This window comes from Rhea americana, unplaced genomic scaffold, assembly GCF_003343005.1.
Source record: "Rhea americana isolate MKP2758 unplaced genomic scaffold, rheAme1 scaffold_209, whole genome shotgun sequence".
In the NCBI taxonomy this organism is placed as follows: domain Eukaryota; kingdom Metazoa; phylum Chordata; class Aves; order Rheiformes; family Rheidae; genus Rhea; species Rhea americana.
Genome location: NW_028186249.1, coordinates 417,543 through 428,247, shown reverse-complemented (window position 1 = coordinate 428,247; position 10,705 = coordinate 417,543). Strand labels below are relative to the sequence as shown.

At 45.1% G+C, this 10,705-nt stretch overlaps 1 protein-coding gene across 4 annotated transcripts in view; it reads right to left on the bottom strand.

Moving 5' to 3' along the window:
* HDAC4 (histone deacetylase 4) overlaps positions 1 to 10,705 on the bottom strand; it is a 270,470-nt gene that overhangs the window by 239,350 nt on the left and 20,415 nt on the right. The window lies entirely within an intron of this gene.

Genomic DNA, 10,705 nt, shown 5'->3' with positions numbered 1-10,705 from the left:
GCAGGGAGAGAGGTAAGTAGTATGAAAAGCAGCATCCAGTATTTCTAAATAGCCATGTTTTACAGGTAAGGATATCTCACAGTAAACTTGTACTATTTGTAACATACAGAGCATTCGATCCACCACTGATACGTGCCATCTCTTACAGTTACATAGACTAAGCCAGACACACTTCATATTAGGAATTACACATAATCACAGCTCATTTCTCTTCCTCTATGTTGAGAGCTTCATCAATAGGTAGCTTGCTGATAGATACCCTCTTCTGGACCCTGACAAAGGCAAGTTAAAGATATAACTAGTATTCAGAGGTGCTCTTTGCTGGCCCAACAAGATGTTTCTGCCCCCACAGCTTTGCTAGCAAAATAGTCTGTAACAACGCTCCCTAAACCACTTCAGACAGAAATCAGTCTGCTGGCATAAGCCAGCTAGTTAACTCATCTAAATTAATCCAGCTGACGCTGCTCAAAGCAGAGTAGGGAGCACTCACCCCAAACTCCTCCACCACCACATCTGTGGGTGTGGTGACCTCCAGCAAAGACACAGCAGTATTCCTTGGGCAGCAGATGATTATGGCTTAAACTATTACTGCTGCTTGCACAATAAGCATCTGTCCGCAATTTGTCTATGCCATTACAGTTCAAGTAGTGCAATCTATTCTTGGAAGAGCTCTTATCATACTAAACTTTAATCTCCCTCCTACCATTAGATATTTGCATTCCTTTCTGGTAAGGCTGCAAAAAAACAGGTATTAACACTATGCTAAATGCCACCACAACCACTTATGAGAAGCACTGTTTTATGACAGTACTTCCCTGGTTTGCAATATAATCCTAGAACGATTAAGGTTTGAAGGGACCTCTGGAGATCATCTAGTCCAACATCCYYGCTCWAGCAGGRWCACCTACAGCATGTTAGACAGGATCGCATCCAGGTGGGCCTTGAATATCTCCAGAGGAGACTCCACAACCTCTCTGGGCAACCTGTGCCAGTGCTCTGTCACTCTTACAGGGAAGAAATTCCCCCTCACATTCAGGCGGCACTTCCTGTGGTTCAGTTCATGCCTCTTGCCTCTAGTCCTTTCGCATGGGACTACTGAAAACAGTTCAGCCCTATCCCCTTGACACCCTCCCTTTAGAGACTTACAAACACTGATAAGATTCCCCTCTTCTCCAGGCTGAAGAGGCCCAGCTCTTGCAGCCGTTCCTCATMGGGCAGATGCTCCAGCCCTCTGATCATCCTCATGGCCCTACACTGGACTCTCTCCAGTAGCTCCATATCTCTCTTGTACTGGGGAGTCCAGAACTGGACACAGGACTCGAGATGAGGCCTCACCAGGGCTGAGTARAGGGGCAGGATCACCTCCCTCAACCTGCTGGCAGCATTCTTCCTAATGCACACCAGGATAGCACTGGCCTTCTTGGCCACAAGGGCACATTGCTGCCTCATGGTCAACTTGTCACCAACCAGCACTCCCACGTCCTTCTCTGCAGAGCTGCTTTGCCGCAGGTCAGCCCCCAGTCTGTACTGGTGCATGGAGTTATTCCTTCCTAGGTGCAGGACTCTGCACTTGCCTTTGTTGAACCTCAGGAGGTTCTTTTCTACTCAACTCTCCAGTCTGTCCAGATAATGCTTAAAAATGCACTGTTTAGCAAGGAGGCTTCCTTGCTGTATTACAATAAAAATCCCTCTTAACTGGCTGCTTCTCTCAGCCCCAAGTATCTCAGCATCAATGCTCTCCAAGTTTCTCTGTCTATCTTGTATTTTTAGAGACCTGAAATGCTCTTTTATGCTATGCATCTAATTCAGCGAAATTTACTTAAGTAGCATTTCTAATCCTTACAGATCTCTGCTGTCTCAAGCATTCAAGATCTTCCAGTGCCACTAATATGCACATTCTGTTGAGAAGAGTCAGGTCAACTTAAACCAGGCATCAGCAAATATTAACATGATTTATTGCAAATAAAAACTGCAGGTAATGTTACAGCATTAGCAACCACAGCTGTACACTGAAAGGATTCAGAATAGAGTTAACAGATTTTAGCCACCTATTTTCACCATCTGGGAAGGAAGTATACAGCATGAACAAGAAGATGTGTATCTATTTCCTGAAGAAACTTAACTGAAACAATAGCAGCAAGTCCATTTAGTGGCACCACTTGTTTAGGGGAAGAAGTGGGAACAGGGAAACATCTAGCCAGATTTCAGCTAGGCTTGCAAGAGATGTAGAATATTAAGCTTCTGCATATTCTAGGATTCTTAGAGCTTGAGCATAGGAGAGACCACAAAATAATCATGCTCAGATGGAAAAGCTACAGGACAGGTTCACCTGTGTAAGCAGCATCTCCTTTAAGGACAAATTTCCTACACCTGCTCTAAAAAAGTAAAGAATAAGCACAACACACCCTATCACGATATGAGCAGCAATTGCTTCCTACCACTCATGCTAAACTTTGTACAGTCCAACAACACATTTCAAATGTGGTCAAGAATTGTCTTTAAGCCCCTATTTGCAACAGTTCTTACGCAAATGTGTGGTTTTGCAACTCAAAAACCATTTCTCAAATTAGAAGGAGTAGAAGCAAGATGCTGTCTACATCTATGCCTAGGACACTGAGGTCTACAGGGTTTTCCAAGGTTTTGCCTCTCAAAACCAACACATACAGCTTGTTTTACTTATATTCTATTTCCTTTCCAGAACAGGGGTGCTCACTTCTGGCTGGCATATCCCAATCATAAAGCAACGAACATATCATGCATCTTCCCAAGACACTCTTCACACAGCTCTTCATGTATAGGCAAGGAGTGGGTCACAGCCTGCAAGAACTAACCCAGACACATGCCACATGCAGTGGGGATGGGGATGTATTTGTTTATCGCAGCATAATCCTCTTGTGAGTAATCTTATAACCAATTGCTTTGGCCAGGCCGGCCACTTGCCTTCCTTTCTCAGTGAGAAGAGGCCCACACGGACAGCAGGCTTCCTGAGCTTTCACCTCACTGCACACAGGCAGCGCTGCTGTTGCACACATGCTCAATTCAAGGCTGTGTGAGACCAGATGTACCAAGCGCCAAAGCAATCAGGCTGCGCCAGCACAAAGAAAAAGCCTGCAAGAACACTCTGCATAGCCTGCAGATCTCCAACCTAGCCTCAGGCCTGCCTACTGGCTAGATGAATTCCCTTGGCAGACAACAAGCATTCACATGCTGACCATGCTTGCTTTGGCACTTAAAGCGCTTTAGCCTGGAGTTCTTCATTAGGCACAGAAAGAAACACAGCCAGAGATCATCCACACACAAGACAGTACATTTACAAGACCCAAACAAACAGGGCTGACAGACCGAGCAGCACTGCAGGTAGCATTAAAATCTACAGGTGTGTAAAACACATATCTTTCATCCATTTTAATAAGCAGGAGAGCGAGATCAGGCTTTCTGCCTTGCAAAAAATAGTTGAAAGTCTAGTCCCTTCTGGGTTAAAAACCAAACAAAAAAAACCCCACAAGTTTTGGAAATAGAAGTACAATTGATAAATACACACCTATTCATTTCAACATACTTCTAGCAAGGTATACCCCAGTAACATGTAGAATCATAGAATGGGTAAGGTTAGAAGGGACCTCTGGAGATCATCTAGTCCAACATCCCCGCTCAAGCAGGGTCACCTASAGCATGTTAGACAGGGTTGCATCCAGGCAGGCCTTGAAGATCTCCAGAGAAGGAGACTCTGCAACAACTCTGGGCAMCCTGTGCCAGTGCTCTGTCACTCTCACAGGGAAGAAATTCTCCCTCACGTTCAGGCGGAACTTCCTGTGGTTCAATTTCTGTCCATTGCCTCCTGCCCCATCACACAGGACAACTGAAGAGTTTGCCCCAGTCCCCTTGACATCCTCCTTTTAGAGGCTTACACGCGTTGATAAGATCAGTATCCTCTCCTCCAAGCTAAAGAGGCCCAGCTCTTGCAGCCGATCCTCATAGGGCAGATGCTCCAGTCCTCTCATCATCTTTGTAGCCCTACGCTGGACTCTCTCCAGTAGCTCCATGTCTCTCTTGTACTGGGGAGCCCAGAACTGGACACAGTCCTCAAGATGCAGCCTCAGCAGGGCTGAGTAGAGGGGCAGGATCAYCTCCCTCCCCCTGCTGGCAACATTCTTCCTAATTCACCCTAAGATACCATTGGCCTTCTTGGTCACAAGGGCACATTGCTGGCTAACGGTCAATTTGTCATCCACCAGCACTCCCACGTCCTTCTCTGCAGAGCTACTCTACAGAAGGTCAGCTCCCAGCCTGTACTGGTGTCTAGGATTATTTTTCCCTAGGTGCAGGACTCTGCCCTTACCCTTGTTGAACCTCAGGATGTTCCTCTCTGCCCAGCTCTCTGGCCTGTCCAGGTCTCTCTGAACAGAAGCACAGCCCTCAGGGGTATCAGTCACTCCTCCCAGCTTGACATCATCAGCAAACTTGCTGAGGAGGCACTCTGTCCCCTCATCCAGGTCATTGATGAAGTTGTTGAACAGGATGGGACCCAGTACTGAGCCCTGGGGAACTCCACTAACCACAGGCCTCCAGGTGGACTCTGCACCACTGATGACAACCCTCTGAGCTCTCCCTTTCAGACAGTTCTCAATCYAMCTCWCTGTCCACTCRTCTAACCCACACTTYCTGARCTTRTSTAGGAGGATGTTCTGGGAGACAGTGCCGAAAGCCTTGCTGAAGTCAAGGTACACAATGTCCACTGCTCTTCCTTCATCTATGCAGCCAGTCATGCCATCAGAGAAGGCTAGCAGATTGGTTAAGCATGCTTTGCCCTTGGTGAATCCATGCTGACCACTCCTGGTCACCTTCTTTTCCTCCATATGCTTGGAGATGACATCCAGAAGGAGTTGTTCCATCCCCTTTCCAGGGAGGGAGGTGAGGCTGACTGGCCTAGAGTTGCCTGCGTCCTCCTTCTTGCCCTTCTTGAAGACTGGAGTGATGTTGGCTTTCTTCCAGTCCGCAGGCACCTCTCCATGACCTGTCAAAGGTGATGGAGAGCAGCCTGGCAACAACATCTACCAGCTCCCTCACTACCCGTGGGTGCATCCTATCTGGGTTCATGGATTTGTGAACATCAAGCTTGCCCAGAAGATCTCTAATCCTATCCTCCTCAACTAAAGGAAAAAGTCTTCCTTTCTCCAGACTTTCTGCTTTACATTCAGGCTCCGGGATGCCTGAGCGCTGCCCTTAGCAGTGAAGACTGAAGCAAAGAAGGCATTCAGTAATTCTGCCTTCTCCGTATCCTTCGTGACCATGGCCCCTGCCCCATTCAGTAGCGGGCCCACATTTTCCCCAGTCCTCCTCTTGCTACTGACGTATTTGGAGAGTCCTTCCTGTTGTCCTTGACTTCCCTTGCCAGACTTAATTCCAAATGGTCCTCAGCCTTCCTCGTCACATCTCTACATACTCTGACTGCATGCCTGTAATTCTCACAAGTAGCCTGTYCCCTCTTCCACATTCTGTGGACTTTCTTCTCCTGTCCGAGTTTGGCCAAGAGCTCCTTCCTCACCCATGCAGGTCTCTTGCCCCTTTTGCTGCACTTCTCACTCATAAGGATGCACAGCTCGAGCTTGGAGGAAATGATGCTTGAATACTAGCCATCTCTCCTGGACCCCCCTTCCTTTTACGGCCTTAACCCATGAGAGTCCTCCAAGTAGGTCTCTGAAGAGCCCAAAGGTCTCTCTCCTGAAGTCCAGGGTTGCAATCCTGCTCATTGCCTTACTACTTTCCTGCAGGGTTGTGAACTCCACCATCTCAAATGTCCCCTAAAACCACGCAGGCTGGTCAATCAGCAGCTCTACACTCATCACATCCCTTTCTTCAGAAGATCACTATTGGCCAAATGTCCTGTGACCCCACTGTTGCTAGCTGACAATCAGCTTCTATTTCTGGGGTCACCACGTGGTAAGAGACAGGTTGGAGGACTGCAGCCTTAGCAAAACCCCCTCTTAATTTTGCTATTCTGTTGACTCAGCAAGCCATCATCCCTTACTACACACTCTCTCTAGATTAAGGCATCATTGGTCACTTTAGCTTCCATTTCATTCTTGTCCTATCAGGGAGCCTGGTGATATGCTGTGTCCTTAGAAGGGTTGCCTGCTGTGCTTCAATCATTTGAGCCAAGAAAAGAAAGCAACTACTTAAAACATCATCCAGCTTCATGAACTTCTTTCAGGGGCTGCAGAGACAATAACAACAGATTTACCAATAGGCTGGGTCATCATACATGCAGTTAAACTATCTACACACAGGAATAAGTTGTGTTAGATAGCCAAAGGAGAAGGAAGACAGACAAAGCGTATGGCTGTTTAAAAAAAGGGGGGGGACAAAAATAAATAAATAAAAACACAACACTGTTTCTAATCTTCAGCAGGTCTCATCCTCTTCCTCTCCCATTGCATGGGCAGGTTTGCCCTTAAAATACACAAAACCACCAACACCAAAATACAGTGCCACAATTCAATTCCAGCCTGTTTCACACACTTTTCAAGACCACTTTCTCTCTACTGGGCATCTACTCAGCAATTTAAGATACTAAATCACATGTGAACTGGGCAATGCAAGTAATCCAACAGTTTTCCAACTCTGTATATGTATCTCAGCTATCAAAATACAGAGGGGGGAAGGCAGATGGGTTTTTTTTTTTTTGGTAGGGGGAAGGATTTTTTAAAAAAAATAAATATCAGGAATCCTACTGTTTCACTATATGACTGTTTTGTAAGCATGAATGTTTACTTTCCTCTTCTCATGCCACTCCAGATGTGTCTCTGTACTAGTTATTGCAGTGGATGTCATATGCCTTGACTGCAGCAAGGTCTTTGACACCGGCTCCCAGAACATCCTCCTATATAACCTCAGGAAGCGTGGGTTAGATGAGTACACTGCGAGGTAGATTGAGAACTGACATGAGGCAGGGCTCAGAGGGCTGCCATCAATGGTGTGGAGTCCAGTTGAAGGCCTGTGGTTACTGGAGTTCCCCAGGGCTCAGTACTGGGCCCCATTCTGTCCAACTTCTTCAATGGCCTGCACGAAGGGACAGAGTACCTCCTCAGCAACTTTGCCGATGAGACCAAGCTGGGAGGAGTGGCTGACACCCCAGAGGGCTGTGCTGCCATTCAGAGACCTGGACAGGCTTGGAGAGCTGGGCAGAGAGGAACTTCCTGAGGTTCAACAAGGACAAGGGCAGGGTCCTTCACCTAGGGAGGCATAACCTCAGTACAGACTGGAGGCTGACCTTCTAGAGAGCAGCTCTGCATAGAAGGACCTGGGAGTGCTAGTGGACAAGAAGCTGACCATGTGCCAGCAATGTGCCCTTGTAGCCAAGGTGGCCAATGGTATCCTTGGGTGAATTAGGAARTGTTGCCAGCAGGTTGAGGGAGGTAATCCTGCCCCTCTTCTCAGTACAGGTTAGGTCACATGTGGAATATTGTATCCCCAGTACAAGACAGACATGGAGCTAATGAAGGAAGTCCATAGAAGGGCTACTAATGTGATTAAGGAACTGGAGCATCTCTCACATGAGGAGAGGCTTAGAGAACTGAGACTGCTTAGTCTGGAGAAGAGAAGGCTGGGGAGGGGGGAAATCTCATCCGTATGTTTAAATATCTGAAGGGAAGATGTCAAGAGGATGACAGAAGCAGACTCTTTCAGTAGTGTCCAGCAATAGAACAAGAGGCAACAGAGCAAACAAACTGAGAATAAGGAATAACTTCTTTACTGTGAGACTGACAGAGCACTGGAACAGGTTGTCCAAAGAGGTTGTGGTGTCTCCATCCTTATAGATATTCAAAAGCTGTCTGCACATGGTCCTGGGCACCATGCTCTAGGTGACCCTGCCTGAGCAGGGGGGCTGGACTTCATGATCCCCAGGTCAACTATTCTGTGATTGCTGCAGTTATTAGTAGTTAAGAGTTACAAATTTCTGCTTCTCAGAGCCTGAAATAATACGGTACTTCATTCAAGATAAAAATCTTGGTCTAAGGACAAACTTCCAAGATTGCTTTAAGCCAGTAAGTTGCATTGCTTTAGGATACCTAGGTATCAATGACTGCTTCATCTGCAAACTTTGTCGGGCACATTCCATCAACATCTCCAGACAGCAAGATATATACTCCAGAACTGACAAAAATCACTTGAAAACATTAGTTAAACATAAAATTTAACTGCCTGCTTACCCAATGCATTAAGAGATGGCATAAATCATACATGACGACCAGAGTGATATTTGACAAATGCCTTCTTCATCCTGGTATTTTTTCAGGTTATATGAGCATTGCAATACTGTGGGTTTTATCCTCCAAAAAGCATGGAAACACATATCTTCCAAAAAGCATTAACACAAATTCTTCTGCCTGACACTACAGATATAAATGCAGATAACAGAAGATTGTTTTAAAATCTATCATGGTATTTGCAATTCCTAGATGCTTTGATTGCTAGGTTAACAAGCAAACAAGTTTAGTAGTCCCACATACTTCACTTAATATGACAACACCACCACGATGTTTGCTTGGATTCCTGCTCCTAACATGCAGCCTGCAAAAGAATTAGCACTACAGCATGCACGTGCTTTGTGCMAGCCCACAGACACAGTTCAAATCAATTCCTCTGCCAAAGCTTATTGATCAGATCTCTCGTTTGATGATGGGTCCAGAACTTTGCCCAAGGGAAGGAGGGGGCAGGGGAAACCTTGCTTTGCAAAAGTTTGTTTTAAAAGACTGCCAATATAGAATCTATAATATGACAAGAGGTGGAGACAAGGAATAGAAAAGAAGCATATAGCTGTTTGAAAATAATAATAATATACTGTGACCACAAAATGATTTGCTACGTCTTTATTTATAGCATAGGCAGTGTAAACAGTCTCCCAGGCTGACTCCTCTCTGTAGGAGCCAAGTCTCCAGAGCTGCCACTTTGCAACTTGGCAAAAGTAATGGTGGTAGTTCTGAGGACCCACAGAGCTCAGTAACAACACAATTTCACCTCTTTACTTTTCAAGCAGAATGCAGATAGACAGCTTTAATACATCTGTCCTAAGAGGCCAAATTTGCAAGCATTTGCCCATTCCTAAAGTACTAGCTGTCTTTGTTTCAGGCCTGTGAGTATGTTTTCTGGGAGAGCTCTGGGTATTGTTGAAACTGTCAGATGTTCTCTCAAGTAGCTTTAAGTCATGCTTCTTTCTTTAAACACAGAATGCAGGAACAAGATCTTGTTATAAACAGACTGCTTTTATAAACAGACTGCTGTATAAAACATACCATCAGCTTAACGCACAGCTGAAACCCGAATATGACGACATCTGTAGGAAACAGAACATCAGTTGCTTGCTATTAAGCCAGCTCCTCAAAAATCATGACTATTCCATGCAAATCTGAACTCCTGCCCTATTTCTGAGTACATACTATAATTGTAAGATTTTCAAAGAAGGGTAAGAAAAAAAAACAAAAAAAGATCTGAGATGTGGCACAACTTCCCCAGTGTAGACTAAGACTACACATTTTCAGGCTTGTAGAGAGATGACTGAAGAGTATTAGTGATGGTGTGCAGCATCAAGATCAACCCAAAGAAGTCACCAATCACCATCTCCCATCAGTTTCTTCTACATTAAGAAATTTTTCCATTCTTTTTCTGGGAGAAAACTTGGGGAGACAGAAGCAAGGGAAGGTGGGGGATGGAAGGGGAAGGAAATTGTGTGGCAAGTTAAAACAACCACCAAAAAGCCAGAGCATTACGTACTCCTTCCAACAGTATGTAGTTATGTGGAAAACCTCTGACTCAGGGTGCTGCAGGCAAAGCAAAAACAAATAAAGAGTTTTTCCACAAGGCCAGCAAATCCATGAGACAATTCAGTGGCTCATTGGGAGAATGTTTCAAAGAAACATCACTATGTGCATGGCCTGTTCTTACATTCCTCCCTAAGTACAACTTCTCTGATGCTGCTGGAGACTGTACCTATCAAGTCCCTTTAAAGACAAAGGTCCACAACCAACCTACACAAATAGCACCAGAAAGAAAAAGAAAAAGTTGGGGGTTTTGATGTTAGCAACTAATTCACTAGTAATACTTGAGTCATCCAGTGGGCTTTAGAAAGACCAAGTCTCAAACCATTAGCAGGTTGCCTTCACAACAAGGTCTATTGTAAACAGTCTCCTTAATTTTAGTAAGGACATCAAGGCTAAACAGCAAAGGTTCACTGAAGTTGACAGTCAGACTTGAATGGCCTTAGACTAGTTCCCCAGGATAAAGGGTGGAGAGGGGGAATAGATTCAAGCATAGTTGTTTCCTAAGATTTGAGAAATATTCAGGTCTTTCACTGCAATGAGTGCTGTTCACACACAACACACAGGAGCTTTAGTGCCTGTAGCTTTCATTAGTTAGAAACATACAGCTACCAAAAAAACCCTCCAACCTAACATAGATGTTACATACAGTTTCTCACCACTAGTATAATACGCATATGCATTTCACAGTACAGATCCAGACTGTCTTGCCTAACCCTAATTGCTATAGTATTACATCTTTGCTAGACTTGTTATTCCTACACTCTTATCTGCCAGTAGCAAAATCAGAGGTACGTATGCTTTTAAGATGAAAAGCTCACCACAGTGATTCAAATGGACTAACCAGCTACAAAATACAAAGTATTACCCAGTACTTCAAGGAATTAAAA